We start from the raw sequence: 15,085 nt of genomic DNA on the forward strand, positions 1-15,085 counted from the left end.
ACTATCCACGTACTAAAACGAATGCAGTAACGTAGCTTCAAGGCCAGCTATTTGTCCAGAGATGGCCCAAGGCATGTGATGAACGTTTGGATCTCTTTACAGGAACAACATCGACAGTAGTGAGAAATCCGAAATGCCAAGAGTATTTCCTTACATTCTATGGAGTGCGTTTGAAGTCCCCTTCCCCCCTCCCCCCCCCCCCTCCCTTTCCCACATAGATGTCCAGGATACGAGAAGTAAAATTATCGATGCGATTAAAGAATCAATAGAGGATGAGAATCGGTGAATGCCATCTATATACGAGAAGACATACCCGGATGAAAGAGGATCGAGGGGGTTGGATTTCAAATTCTCCATTATGCTCCGTGTTTTTTCATGTTATGCAAGAATAGTGATATGCTTATACAGCTTTCAAGCAATATAGAAATATTATTGGTTCAAATGGCTCTGAGCACTAGGAGACTTAACATGTGAGGTCATCAGTCCCCTAGAACTTAGAACTACTTAAACCTAACTAACCTAAGGACATCATACACATCGATGCCTGAGGCAGGATTCGAACCTGCGACAGTACCGGTCGCGCAGTTCCAGACTGAAGCGCCTAGAACCGCTCGGCCACACCGGCTAGCAAAATATTATTGATGGTTTGATAATGAAGTGGTTGTTGCTGAAATTAAACGGTTTACATATATTTTAAAAAAGGTTAAGGTAACCAATAGCCATAGACGGGAGATGCCTGTGGGATTCCTGGCCTGGTATAAATTTTCATTTGGTACGAATAGGTAATATTTCTATACCAAATACGGCTGATGTCAAAGAATGCGCAATTGTCGAATAAATTTCCTAATTTTAACTCGTCATTAATGAGTAATGTGCACGAGTGATATGCACTGCTTACTATGTGTACCACACTGTAGAGTACATCTGCATACTTTACAAGGCATGCAGAGGGCTTCGTACCGTCATGCGACTATTTTCCCAAACTATCACATAACTTATGTAAAACACATAATACAGAGTCAGATATCATCGGAATAAATTAACCCCCACCGGATAATGAAATGTGAATCAGTACCAGTGATTGACAACACTTAAATGGTTCAAATGATTCTGAGCACTATGGGACTTAACATCTGTGGTCATCAGTCCCCTAGAACTTAGAACTACCTAAACCTAACTAACCTAAGGACATCACACACATCCATGCCCGAGGCAGGATTCGAACCTGCGACCGTAGCGGTCACGCGGTTCCAAACTGAAGCGCTTAGAACCGCATGGCCACACTGGCCGGCGCAACACTTAAATACTTAGGTTACGATTTCCCATGTTGAACTGCATGTGTAGCTAAATAGAATCTACTGTGAATATAAGTTGGGCTCCAGGGAGAATGTGAGACTCGCTGAAGGGCCATAAACTGGAGGGAGTCAGTTCCCCACCCCATTCGTAGAATTGTCACTCACCCCGATGCAGATGGAAATGCCAGGCCGGTACATTGTTGGGTCAGACTGTGTTTCCCATGCAGATGGAAGTGCCAGGCAAGTACAGTGTTGCGTCAGACTGTGTTTCTCATGCAGATGCAAATGCCATACAAGTACAATGTTGGGTCAGACTATGTTTCCCATGCAGATGGAAATGCCAGGCAGGTACAGCGTTGTGTCAGACTGTGTTTTGAAAGGAAGCTGCCCTGGCACTGGTCGTCCAAAATGAAACACGCAGATTACATCTCCAGTAAGTGCGCAACAGCAGAGGCCGTGTTTCGTGAGCTGTCTAGCCATGACACGTGTGCCGCTGAAGAACTGCCATTGTGGAGAACAACAGCGAGCAGTCAGAATTGTCCAAAAAACACGGACTGTTATGATGATATCATAGAAAGTGGGACGAGAACAGAACGTTTAGAGTTCCTTTGAAGATTGTACGATGCCGACACATCGCTCAGGTGTCACTAAAACAGATAGTCAAAGAAATGTAAAAATGGCTACCACTGTTTCACGTAAATAATTTATAAGTGGGAGTAAAGAGTTTAACTGTTATTACAGAGGTTCCTCCGTACTGGCCGTTCCAAGAAACTAAAGAGAGAGTGAGAATATCGGACACATTCTCGAGTGCCAAGAGCAACAAGTTTTTTAATTAGTTGACAACCTGAAACAAGAGTTGGGAGGGAGACCATCGTCTTTTGAAGTGTAACTTCTATTTTTGACCTATTTTCTATTTTCATCGATATTTCTTTGTCAATTGTAGTATTGTTTATGTGTAATTTTGTATCTATTATGGAAATTCTTTGACTATGTATATATGTTTCAGTTACGTGATACTTTTGAACGATGTTGTTTAAAATTAGGCTTGTGGATTTAAATAACTATTGGAATTATTGCTATATAACGTACTGTACATAGTTATGGAACGTAGAGTTAAATGTAAAATATGTGGGGAAGCCCCGCAGCTACGGATGTAGTGCGGCGGAGCGGAAAAGGTGTGGTTGGTGCGCAAGTGGCAACTCGTCCTTTGTTACGGGTAAGGAGTCTAGGCTGAACAGTGCTGTGGTTAATTCCCGGCGGGGTCAGGGATTTTCTCTGCCTCGTGATGGCTGGGTGTTGTGCGCTGTCCTTAGGTTAGTTAGGTTTAAGTAGTTCTAAGTTCTAGGGGACTGATGACCATAGATGTTAAGTCCCATAGTGCTCAGAGCCATTTGAACCATTTTTTGCTGTGGTTAAAACCTCACTAGCAGTAGCGGATCAATGTGGCTCATATTCCTGGAATGTTGAGACCAGAAGAGCTTAGGGGCAGTATTTATGGGCCTCGGATGCTGCATTTGGTGATACCATTAGCGTGGCATTGTTTCTGGCCTTATAAATATAACGCTGAAGCCAAGAAGAAGTGCCAGCAGCCTTTCACTAAATTGTTTATATTTGGCACTCTGTAAATGGACCTGGTATTTGTGAAATTTGGTTGATTTTAATGATAATAGTGCTGTTGCTGAAAACTCCATCGTACACCCATGATTATCTCAAATCATATACCTGGTCAGGAATCCTACCCTTGTGAATTTAATTCCGAGTATCCTAATTTATTATGAGAAACTGGTTGAACATTAATTTAATGTTGTGTTGTCATTTGCACAGGCAGTTACACTTTTGAGTAGGTCAAAAAACTGTTTATGAATGTATATTTGTTATTTAAAGAGTTATAGATTGTTCTGCCTAAATTAATTAATTATTAATGATAAGATTACTTACCATTTCTCGTACATACTGGTGTAGTTTTGTTAATGAGCATGGTTCTTCAAAACATGAAAGTTTAAGGGTCCTCATGTACTAGGCAGTTAGTTAATGAAGCAGTCCAAGGGTTTCTTCACAGCCAGTGTAAATAGATTTGCTTTCTGGTTAGTTGCTTCAAACTGAGTTTAAGAAAGAACTATTTACTGTTGGTTAGTGCACAGTGCACAGGCATAGAGACTCTGTACTAAGGAATGAAGCAACAGAGTATGATCATTAGCAGACTTCCTGATTTAAATTCACGAGTTATTTCAAGCATTTCCCTGTTCAGTATTGTTACGTGTTTCATGCGTGTCGGTATTTGGTTTTATAAACTGTTGCACCTAGTTCATTTAAGGTACGTGTTGTTGAGAGGCATATGTTGCTCTTTATTATCTCCATTGGCCATTTGCTTATCTGTCTTACTAGTTAGTAGCACATTTATCTGCAAGGTTAGGTTACTGTGTCGTAGTGGGAACAGATATAAGGGAAGAGTTGAGTGTGTGTGTCAAGGAAGGTTAGGTTAGCCTAATCACTGCATTCTGTTTTATCATTTTGCTTGACACAAGAATGCCTAATTAGGCTGTAGACCTGTTTTAATATGTAATGTTACAACTTGCTTTTGTGCTGGGAGAACGTCTGTTCCTGACCCACCGTTTACTATTGTTTATACCCTGCTGGAGTATTTCGGCAACGAATCCCAGTTTGATTGCTCTGTTTCCGTTAGGTTATCTCAGGGCCAAATTTTCAAAAATTCCTCGCAGAGGTATAACGTTAACTCCGATTGCCGTTTTCAGGTGGTCCGTGGTAGCGTTACAAAGGTAACGTGTTACTGGACGGCATTCATAAGAAATAGTACTCAGCCCGTCAGAAATTACTTGACGCCGAAAACTGCAGATCAAAGTGTTTTCGTTGTCGGAAGTACTCTGCAGAAAGTTACTTGATTGACAAGCTTCTCCAAGGGCAGACTTCACTTCTAGACTCATCTGGGACAAGAGGCTCTCATCCAGCTGAGTAGAACTCCGACACAAACAGAGACGAGTTTCAGGTACAGAGCCAATGACTGATTCTGCAGCACTTCAGTCGCCACTTGAAGATTATCAGCACGCAGATCATAAATATGGTGGGGGGCAGCTGCAACAGTGAAGTGAACTGCAGCGGAAGACGAATCATTGGTAATGACATGCAATAATTTCAGTCTTCCTTCTGAAGACTTGTTTGCAGTTAGAGGTTCAACACGCTTTCAAATTCGGCACAAGATGCACAGACAGACATACACACACACACACACACACACACACACACACACACACACACTTGTCCTTCTGTAGTACTTTTTGTCTCTGTATACTAATCTTCGGCAGTCGCGGTGTGACTCTCGCAAATGCAAATGTTTTATTACAGATGCGTTCACTCGAATTACATTCCGGTTCCTTTGTCCAGCTTTGCCATGACACTAGCTTATTATGTTCATGATTGAGAAAATATTTCTTATGAAGTGAATTACATACACGTGACAAACTTACTTCATACAAATCTGCGTATAATTTCCTAGTCAGATGAATTTCTCTGTTGATATTTTGATAGGTGATAATTTACATTTGTGAAATATGCAGAGCCAGTTAAGATATTTAATTAATGATTCCGACTACAGTACTCCACCCACAAGTCACACAATAGGGCGTAAGTTTACAATATCCCGTAACAGTAAGTTTCTGTCCTGTTCGATTCAAGTATGAAGTGGATACAGGGCAGGTGAAGGGGTTAGAGAAGGAAGAGGGGGATGGCGTGCCTCTGTACGCACCCTAATTTTTGTTATATTACTCTCATGACTCCTACAGGAGATATTCTTCCTGAAATACAGTTTCCCTAAATTTATCCAGCAGTAATAATTAATTTGTGATAAGGACTATGGGAACAAACTGGTGAGGTCATCGGTCCCTAGGCTTACCCACTAATTAAACTAACTTACGCTAAAGACAACACACACCCAAGCCCGAGCGAAACTCGAACCTCCGACGAGGGGAGCCGTACGAACTGTGCCAAGACGCCTCAGACCGCACGGCTACTCCGCGTGGCCTATCCAGCAGTGTTTTGCAACAAAAACTTTACCTTTCTTTCAGACATTTCCACTGACGTTAGACCTCGTCGTTTTTTTCCGTCATTTTTTTTCTGGTGTTATGCAACCCCCCACAATTTCATCTCCTATGCCAGCCTGTTCATTTCAGAAGAGCACTTGCAACCTACGTCCTCAGTTATTTGCTGGGTGGATTACAATCTCTTGTCTTCCTCTACAGTTTTTACCCCCTGCAGCTCCCTCTAGTACCACGGACGTTTTTCGCTGATGTCTTAACAGTTGTACTATCATCCCGTCCCATATTCTTGTCAATGTTTTCGATGCATCCCTTTCCTCTCCGATTCTGCGCAGAAACTCCTTATTCCTTCCCTTATCAGTCCACCTAATTTTCAACATTCGTCTGTAGCACCACATCTCAGGTGCTTCGATTTTATTCTATTCCGGTTTCTGATTTCCACTACCATACAGCGTTGTGCTCCAAATGAACAGTCTCAGAAAGTTCTTCCTCAAGTTAAGGTCTATGTTTGATACTATTAGACTTCTCTTGGGCAGGAATAGCCTTTTTGCCAGTGCTAGTCTGCTTTTTAAGTCCTCCTTTGTCCGTCCGTCATGCCTAGGTAACAAAACTCCTTTACTTCATCTACTTCGTCGCCATCAATCCCGATGTCAAGTTTCTCACTGTTCTCATTTTTGCTATTCCTCATTACATTCGCCTTTCTTATATTTACTCTCAGTCCATGTCATGTACTCTTTAGACTGCTCATTCCATTCAACAGAACATGCAGTTCTTCTTAATTTTCATCTCTCGCTTTAAATTTTAATTCCACTCTAGAGCGTTTCTTTTATTTCCATTATTGCCTCTTCGATGTAATGATTGAACAGTAGGAGAAAAAGACTGCGCTCCTGTCTTACAACGTTTCTAATCCGAGCACATCGTTCTTGATGTTCCACTCATATTACTCCCTCTTGGCTCTAGTTCCTGTTGTATATTACCATATAGTTTGTCCCTATTTTCCTCAGAATTTCGAATACATTGCACCATTTCACATTTTCAAACGCGGTCGAAAAATTCTATCAACGTGTCTTAATTTTTCTTTAGTCTTCCTTCCACTATTAACCGTAACGTCAGAACTGCCTCTCTTGTCCCTTTACCTTACCTGACGCCAAACTGATTGTCATCTAACACATTGTCAATTTTGCCTCCCATTCTTCTGCATTTTATTCTTATCAGCAGCTTGGATGCTTGATCCATTAAGCTGATAGTGCGATAATTCTTTCCCTCGTCAGCTCTTGCAGTTTTCCGAATTGTGTGGCTGATACTTTCCCGAAAGTCGGATGGTATGTCGCCAGACTCAAATATTACACGTCAACGTCAATAGTCGTTTTGTTGCCACCTCCCCCAATGATTTTAGAAATTCTGAAGGAATGTTATTGTCCATTCTACCTTATTCGGTCTTAAGTATTCAAAAGCTCTGTTAAACAGTGATTCTAATGTGGAGTCCCTATTTCTTTTATATTCACTCCTGTTTCTTCTTCTTCACATCATTAGACAAGACCTGTCCCTCATAGAGGCCCTCAATGTACTCTTTCCATCTATCCGTACCCTTCTCTGCGTGTAACAGCGGAATTCCCATTGCACACTTACCGTCACCACCCTTGCATTTAATTTCACCGAAGGTTGATTTGACCTTCCTGTATGCTGAATCAGTCCTCCCGACAATCATTTCTTCGATTTCTTCACGCTTTTCCTGCAGTCATTTCACCCTAGCTTCCCTGCACTTTCTATTTATTTCCTTTCTCAACTACTTGTGTTTCTGTATTCCTGAATTTCCCGAAACATTTTTGTACTTCCTTATTTGCTCGATCATCTGATATATTTCCTGTGTTACCTGTGGTGTTTTCGCAGTTACCCTCATTCTACCTAAATTTTTCTCTCCAACTTCTGTGACTGCCCTTGTTAGAGATGTCCATTTCTCTTCAACTGAACTGCCTACTGAGCTATTCCTTATGGCAATATCTATAGCCTTAGAGAACTTCAAGGGCATCTCTTCATTCCTAAGTACTTCCGTATCCCACTTTTTTGCGCAATGATTCTTCATGACTACTGTCTTAAGCTTTAGCCTGCTCATTATCACTACTAAATTGTGATCTGAGCTTACATCTGCTCCTCGATGTACCTGACCATGACGCAATGTAACTGAAATCATCCTGTATCTCCCGGCCTTTTTATAGTGTACCTTTTCCTCTTGGGATTCTTGATCATACTATTCGCTATTACTAGCTGAAATTTATTGCAGAATTCAATTAGTCTTTCCCCTCTCTCATTTCGTGTACCAAGCCCATATTTTCCCGTAACACTTTCTCTACTCCTTCCCCTATAACAGTCCCCCATGACTAATAGATTTTCATCTCCCATTACGTACCGAATTACCCATTCAACGTCCTCATCTTCAGCTTATGACGTCGGCATGTATACCTGAACTGTCGTTGTCGGTGTTGAACTGCTGTCGATTCTGATGAGAACAACTCTGTCACTGAACTGTTCACAGTAACACACTCTCTGCGCTCCCCTCCTATTGGTAACGAATCCTAATCCCGTTATGCCATTCTGCTGCTTTTGATATTACCCTATATCCATCTGACGAGATGTCCTTGTCTCCTTTCCATTTCACTTCACTGACCACCACTACGTCTAGACCAAGCCCTTGTACTTTCCTTTTCCGATTTTCTAACTTCCCTACCACGTTGAAACTTCTGACATCCACACCCAGACTAGTAGAAAGTTATCCATTCGTTGGTTATTAAATCTTTTTCTCAGGGTCACCTCCTCCATGGCAGTCCCCTCCCGGACATCCGAATGAGAGACTATTCCGGATTCTTTTCCCAATGGAGAGATCATCGTGACGCTTTTACAACTACAGATGTCCTGTAGATACACATTATGTGTCTTTAATGCAGTGGTTCCCATTGCCTTCTGCATCCTCATGCCGTTGATCATTGCTGATTCTTCCGCCTTTAGGGGCCATTTCCCACCCGCTTCTCTCCGAATGTCTGTGCGTTCCTCCACCCTCTTTACAAGGCATTTGACTGAATGAAAGTAACTTCTTATGCCGGCGAAGCTGATGATTCTTGTTCAGAATCCAAGCGGTAGCGAGGTTCGGATCCGAGACCCACGGCCTTTTCATTGCAAAACGAACAAGCTGCACCTAGATCACGGCTGTTTGCATTATTTACCAACATATAATTGTCGTGTTGGGGAAGGGACTTCCTGGTAGGTGTTCGTATTCTTCACACACAGCGATTGGGTGTTTACTTCGCTGATGGACGGAAACCGCGAACCTTGAAGCCTATACTGTCATCTCTGTTGAAGCAGGAAACCTCTATTGGTTTGATCTACATCTACGTGATTACTCTGCTATTCACAATAAAGTGCCTGGCAGAGGGTTCAATGAACGACCTTCATGCTGTCTCTCTACGGTTCCACTCTCTAACGGCACGCGGGAAAAACGAACACTTAAATTTTTCCGTGCGAGCCCTGCTTTCTGTTATTTTATCGTGATGATCATTTCTTCCTATGTAGGTGGATGGTAACCGAATGTTTTCGCAATCGGAGGAGAAAACCGGTAATTGAAATTTCATGAGAAGATCCCGTCGCAACGAAAAACGCCTTTGTTTTAATGATTGCTACTCCAATTCACCTATCATGTCTGTGGCACTGTCTCCCCTATTTCGCGATAATCCAAAACGAGCTGCCCTGCTTTGTACATTTTTCGATGTCATCCGTCAGTGCCACCTTATGCGCATCCGACACCACACAACAGTACTCCAGAATAGGGCGGACAAGCGTAGTGTAAGCAGCCTCTTTGGTAGACCTGTTGCACCTTCCAAGTGTTCTGCCAATGAATCGCAGTCTTTGGTTTGCTCTGCCCACAATATTATCTATGTGATCGTTCCAATTTAGGTTATTTGTAATTGTAATCCCTAAGTATTTAATTGAATTTACAGCCCTCAGATTTGTGTGACTTATCGCGTAATCGAAATTTAGCTGATTTGATATGTCACATGACGACCTTTTCATATAAAATTAGGAGTTGCATAGAAGATGGAGGCTTCTAACATGGCCGCCATGGTTCCCCACCTTCCATTTGATACTACTTGACTTTAAATTTCTGTTTATGCACCTGTTTTTGTTTGGATGGATAGTTGTACAGCTGCGGCCAACCCTATAGATACGTGAGCACAGAAGTGCTCAGGGTTTGAACCATGGAGTCAATCGATTCGTGGTAAATGCCGAAACGTTTTAGTCTATCGAGCGTTTGGCCGCTTGCGGCAAAGATCCTGCCCCGAGTCGCATTCCCGACACACAGCTTTTTTATCTGCCAGGCAGGTTCATCCCATGTTTTCGTTTCTGTGAAACGCGGCTGCTTACGTATACGACGGCGGACGGGAACATACCTCGCTTTGATCCTTCTTTGCGACTTTAATCTGCCATTCGTTTATTTTGCCGGTGGCCTACGGCAGCCGCCGCGGCGTAGTCCTCGAGTCTTCCGCGGCCAGCGAACGGTCGCAGCTAGCGCGAGTGCGGGTGCGCGCTTGTGTGTGCGTGTGTGTGTGTGTGTGTGTGAGTGTGTGTGTGCGTGCGTGGGCGGCGGCACTGCACGCCGGCGTTAACACGGCGTAAGCCGGCAGCGCATTAAAACCGTCCCCTGCTACCCCCGGGCCCGCCGCCTGTGCAGCCCACATGAATTACGTTCGGCTGCAGCTCGCAGCACGCGCCGGCCGCATCCATTATTCTGAGTTTATGCGCGCTAATTCAGAGTAATGTGATACTGCGGAATACGAGTAATGCGCCCATTTATGTGAAGTGTACTCCGGCTAATAACGGCAAACAATGTCTACTGGGCGCGCCGGCGCTGAGTGCCGCGCGCGACATTTTAAATGAAGTCGATCCGTTATCCCGCAGATTACGGCTACCTACCTAGGCTCCCGACCGACTGCAGCCGCTTTAATAAAATGCGACCCGTCGGCGTACCTGTGTTTTAAGAATTAGTCGCAAATGATTTCATTAGTCATCGGCCGCCGCGAGGTGCCGCTCTGCAGTCGCGCAGTACCATTAACGACATCGCTGTCGGTTACCGTGGCGCGAAATAATGCGCCGTTGACGCTCTCTGGCACAGAGTTCAGTTGATGCCGGAGTACTAAATGCGCGCTATTCAACAACAAAAAATTAGCACTAATCTCTTACGCGCGTTATCTTTACTTAGCGCCTCATCCTTTTGGTACTCTTCGCATAGCCTTTTTAAGTTGTCCTCAAATGGAACGGAAACGCGATTTTAGACGTGTAGCAGGATGAGACCTGTGACGTCACTAAGTGAAATATCTACATCTACTCGGGCCACCTTAAGGTGTTTGGTAGAGCGTACCTCAGATACTACTATCATTTCTCATGTTCCCTACTCCAGTAGCAAACTGTGAGCGTGAAGATCGACTGTCGATAAACCTCCTTAAGGGGGGTAGGACGTCAAACGGGCCGACTTGGAGCAGGAGAGTGACCACAGGGCATTTTAATTTCTACTCTTTATACTTTTACAAATAAATTAATAAATGGTTCAAATCGCTCTGAGCACCATGGAACTTAACATCTGTGGTCATCAGTCCCCTAGAGCTTAGAACTACTTAAACCTAACTAACCTAAAGACATCACACACATCCACGCCAGAGGCAGGATTCGAACCTGCGACCGTAGCGGTCACGCGGTCCCAAACTGAAGCGCCTAGAACCGCACGGCCACACCAATAAATTAATAAAACTTTGTCACCATGACCAGGAAGGATTGAGGACCACACTCATCGCAGTGGAAGTTCAAAAACGTAACAAAATACCTTTTTTTTTTTACATGTAAAATTTCATCATTTTTTCGCTTATTACTGGCTGCATTTGTTGCTATAGGTATAGTTTTCTTCCTAAGTAAGACAGATTCCTCGATGAATTTTTCATAGCATACAAACAGTAGTTACAGGTGTATGAAACACTAGAATTTTCCAAATCTATTAAAAAACTGTGGCAAAAATTGAGATAATTAACTGTAAAACTTGGGTTTTTTCTAAACATGAAGATTAAAATGTAACATTTCATTAATTTTTTCGTAAATTAAATAACTTCTAGAGTTTCATACACCAGTAACTATGGTTTGTATGCTGCGCAAAAGTCATCGCCGACCGCGGTGGCCGAGCGGTTCTAGGCGCTTCAGTCCGGAACCGCGCAACTGCTACGGTCGCAGGTTCGAATCCTGCCCTGGGCATGGATGTGTGTGATGTCCTTAGATTAGTTAGGTTTAAGTAGTTCTAAGTTCTAGGGGACTGATGACCTCAGATGTTGAGTCCCATAGTCCTCAGAGCCATTTGAACCATTTTGAACCAAAAGTCATCGAAGAATCTCTCTTACTTACGAAGAAAAGTATACCTATAGCAACAAATGCAGCCAGTAGTAAGTGAAAAAAATGATGAAATTTCACATGTAAAAAAATGTGTTTTGTTACGTTTTTGAGCTTCCACTGCTATGATTATAATTCCTGAATCCTTCCTGGTCATGCTGTTGAAGTTTTATGAATTTATTTGTAAAAGTATAGACAGTGGAAATTAAAATGTCCTGTGGTCCCTCTCCTGGTTCAAGTCGACCCGTTTGACGTCCTATCCTCCTTAAGAGCTCTGTTAGATGACAATCAGTTTAGCTCTACCAAAACGTAAACGCACCAGAGAGGCAGTTGGGACATCGCGCTTGACAATCGAAGCAAGACAGAAGAAAAATCGTAGTATTTTCGACCGATAATAAGCGTTTTACAACGTGAAATGGTGCTAGATGTCTGAAATTTTAAGAAAAATAATAGTGAGCTGAAGCGAACGACGGGTGATATACAATATCTACAACAACCGAGAGCGAATAATAAGATTGGAAGACTATGAACGAAATGCTCGTATTAAAGGGGATATAACACAAAGATGCAGTCTTTCGCTCCTGCTGTTCGATTTCTATGTCGAAGAAACAATGACGGAAATAAAAGAAAAGATCAAGAGTGAAATTAAAATTCATGGTGAAAAATGTCAGCGATAAGATTATCTGATGACATTGCTATCCTCAGTGAAACTGAAGAAGAATTACAGAATCTGCAGAATGGAATGAACAGTCTAATGAGTACAGAACACTGGTTGAGAGGAAACCGGAAAAAGACAAAAGTAATGAGAAGTATCAGAAATGGGAACAGCGAGTTATCTAACATCAAAACTGGTGATCAAGAAGTATAAGAAAACTTATGGATTTCTGCTGTCTCGGAAGCAAAGTAGCCCATGATGGATGAAGCAGACAAGCACAGGAAAAGAGAGCATTCCCGGCCAAGAGAAGTCTATTGGTGTAAAAGATAGGCCTTAATTTGAGGAAGTAATCTCTAAAAAATGGTTCAAATGGCTCTGAGCACTATGGGACTCAACTGCTGTGGTCATAAGTCCCCTAGAACTTAGAACTACTTAAACCTAACTAACCTAAGGACAGCACACAACACCCAGCCATCACGAGGCAGAGAAAATCCCTGACCCCGCCGGGAATCGAACCCGGGAACCCGGGCGTGGGAAGCGAGAACGCTACCGCACGACCACGAGATGCGGGCAAGTAATCTCTAAGAACGTACTTTCGGAGCACAGCATTGTACGATAGTGAACCGTAGACAGGGGGAAAGCCTGAACAGAAGAGAATCGAAGCATTTGAAATGTGGTGCTGCAGAAGAATGTTGAAAATTAGATGGAAGGTAAGGAATGAGAAGTTCCTTCGCAATGTCGGCGAATAAAGGAACATGTAGGAAACACTGACGACAAGGAGAAACAAGATGATAGGGTATATATTGAGGAATCAAGGAATAATTTCCGTGGTACTAGCGATATCTGCAGAGGGTAAAAACTGCATGGGAAGACAGCACATAACTCAGGACGTAAGGTGGCTGCAATGAGAAATGAGAAGAGGTCGCCACACGAGAGAAATTCACGCCAGGCTGCATGAAACCAGTAAGAAAACCGGTGACACGCCGGGCTGCATGAAACGAGTGAGAAAACTGATGACTCAAAAAAAGGGCTGTAATTTCTCTTATTTTTTCGACAGGTCGCCAAAGACACAGTGTGCCAACTACAAGTTAATCGATCGGCTCCATAGTCCTAAATCAGCAGAAGTCGGAACGCTTCGTCCAGTAAGTATTTGTTTTTGGTTTTAGCCAACGTTACTTAGCTGATAGTACTGCGGGAGGTAGACGCAGTATTAATAGCGAATGACGTGACGCTTGGTTATCACACTGCACTCACATTCGTGAGAAGGAGAATTCAGATCCGAGTCCAGCCATTCCGATTTAGCCCTCCCGTGATTTTCCTATATCGCTCCAGGCTAGTGATGGGATGATTTCTTTCAAAGGGCACGGTAGATTCCCTTGCTCATCAATAACACGAATCCCAGCTTGTCTTCCGTCTCTAACAACCTCGATGACGACGGGACATTAAGTCCTAATCTTCCTTCCTTCCTTCCTTCTTTATCAAACTCTGAGATGCTGGTTGGGAGTAGTATTATGGGGCGTTAAATTCTGTTACAGAGTTGAGCCGGTGCTTCCATATTCTGTCACCTGCGAATCCGGTACGCTGATACCTGCTCTGTGATACTCCAGCAAGTTGGTAGGCACTCAGAGAGTGCACAGAATAAGGTTACGATTGTGGATGGGGCCGTAAACAGTTACTGTGAGTTGATCGATCAAACACACAACTTAATTTTTCTAAGAACCACCTAGTTACACAATGCTTTAAAAGATCGCAATTAGACAATACGGCTGAAGGCCAACTTAAGGGGCTCAGGAAAGGCTCAAAATCATGAAAAGTTCAATTTTTACTTTTTTGCGTTTTCTGAATCTGCAGACTATTACATTTTAATAGATATATAATTTATTCAATTCCGAAGACTACAACTATTTTTAAATTTTTTTTTGAAATGTGTTCTACATGTGCGTGACCCACTGCGGCGCTGTTAAACTGCTGTCAAATGGTGTTATTATTAACGTCCGTGTTCATCAGGTACATTTTAGTGATGTGAGATAAAGTATGTGTTGTGGCTAACCTGTGATGGTTCAATATATATCGCTGGTGTGATTGTCGATTGATTCATATTTATTTACTCTGTCGTTATCTCGAAAATATTCGTAATTAATTCTGTTTCTTGAGTCTCTGTTTTGTTGAAGTATAATAATGAGTAAAAGTAAAGTTATTAGAAATCCTCTGAAGGCTTTTAAGAAAAGGAGAAATGTTGGAGAGCCAAAGGTATGTGTTATTACTGTAAACAATAAAGACGATAACCAAGTGAGTGAACCTAACCTCTCAAGTACACCTGCCCATAGCAGTCAAAGTGGGAAAGAAAATACTTCACAGAAGAAGCTTGGTTCAATGAGTGAAAACTATGAATGTTTTATGGGCGAATCGGATGTGAATGAAATATTTGATATGTCGGTTCTCAAAGTAATTTTTTCAAACTGTGTAAGATGCATCCATTGTAGTGAAGTTGGTCTGGAACTCTCCATAATAAAGCACGTAGGACTTGCTAGTGAAATACAACTGAAATGTGATAAGTGTTCATACATGACCACCTTTTGGAACAGTGTTGCAGTAACTGCAACTGAAGAAAATGGTAGCAAAATCTACGAACACAACAACGAGCGATGCTTGCTTTGGACAAGGAACGC

This window comes from Schistocerca americana, chromosome 1 (genome assembly GCF_021461395.2).
Source record: "Schistocerca americana isolate TAMUIC-IGC-003095 chromosome 1, iqSchAmer2.1, whole genome shotgun sequence".
Taxonomy (NCBI): domain Eukaryota; kingdom Metazoa; phylum Arthropoda; class Insecta; order Orthoptera; family Acrididae; genus Schistocerca; species Schistocerca americana.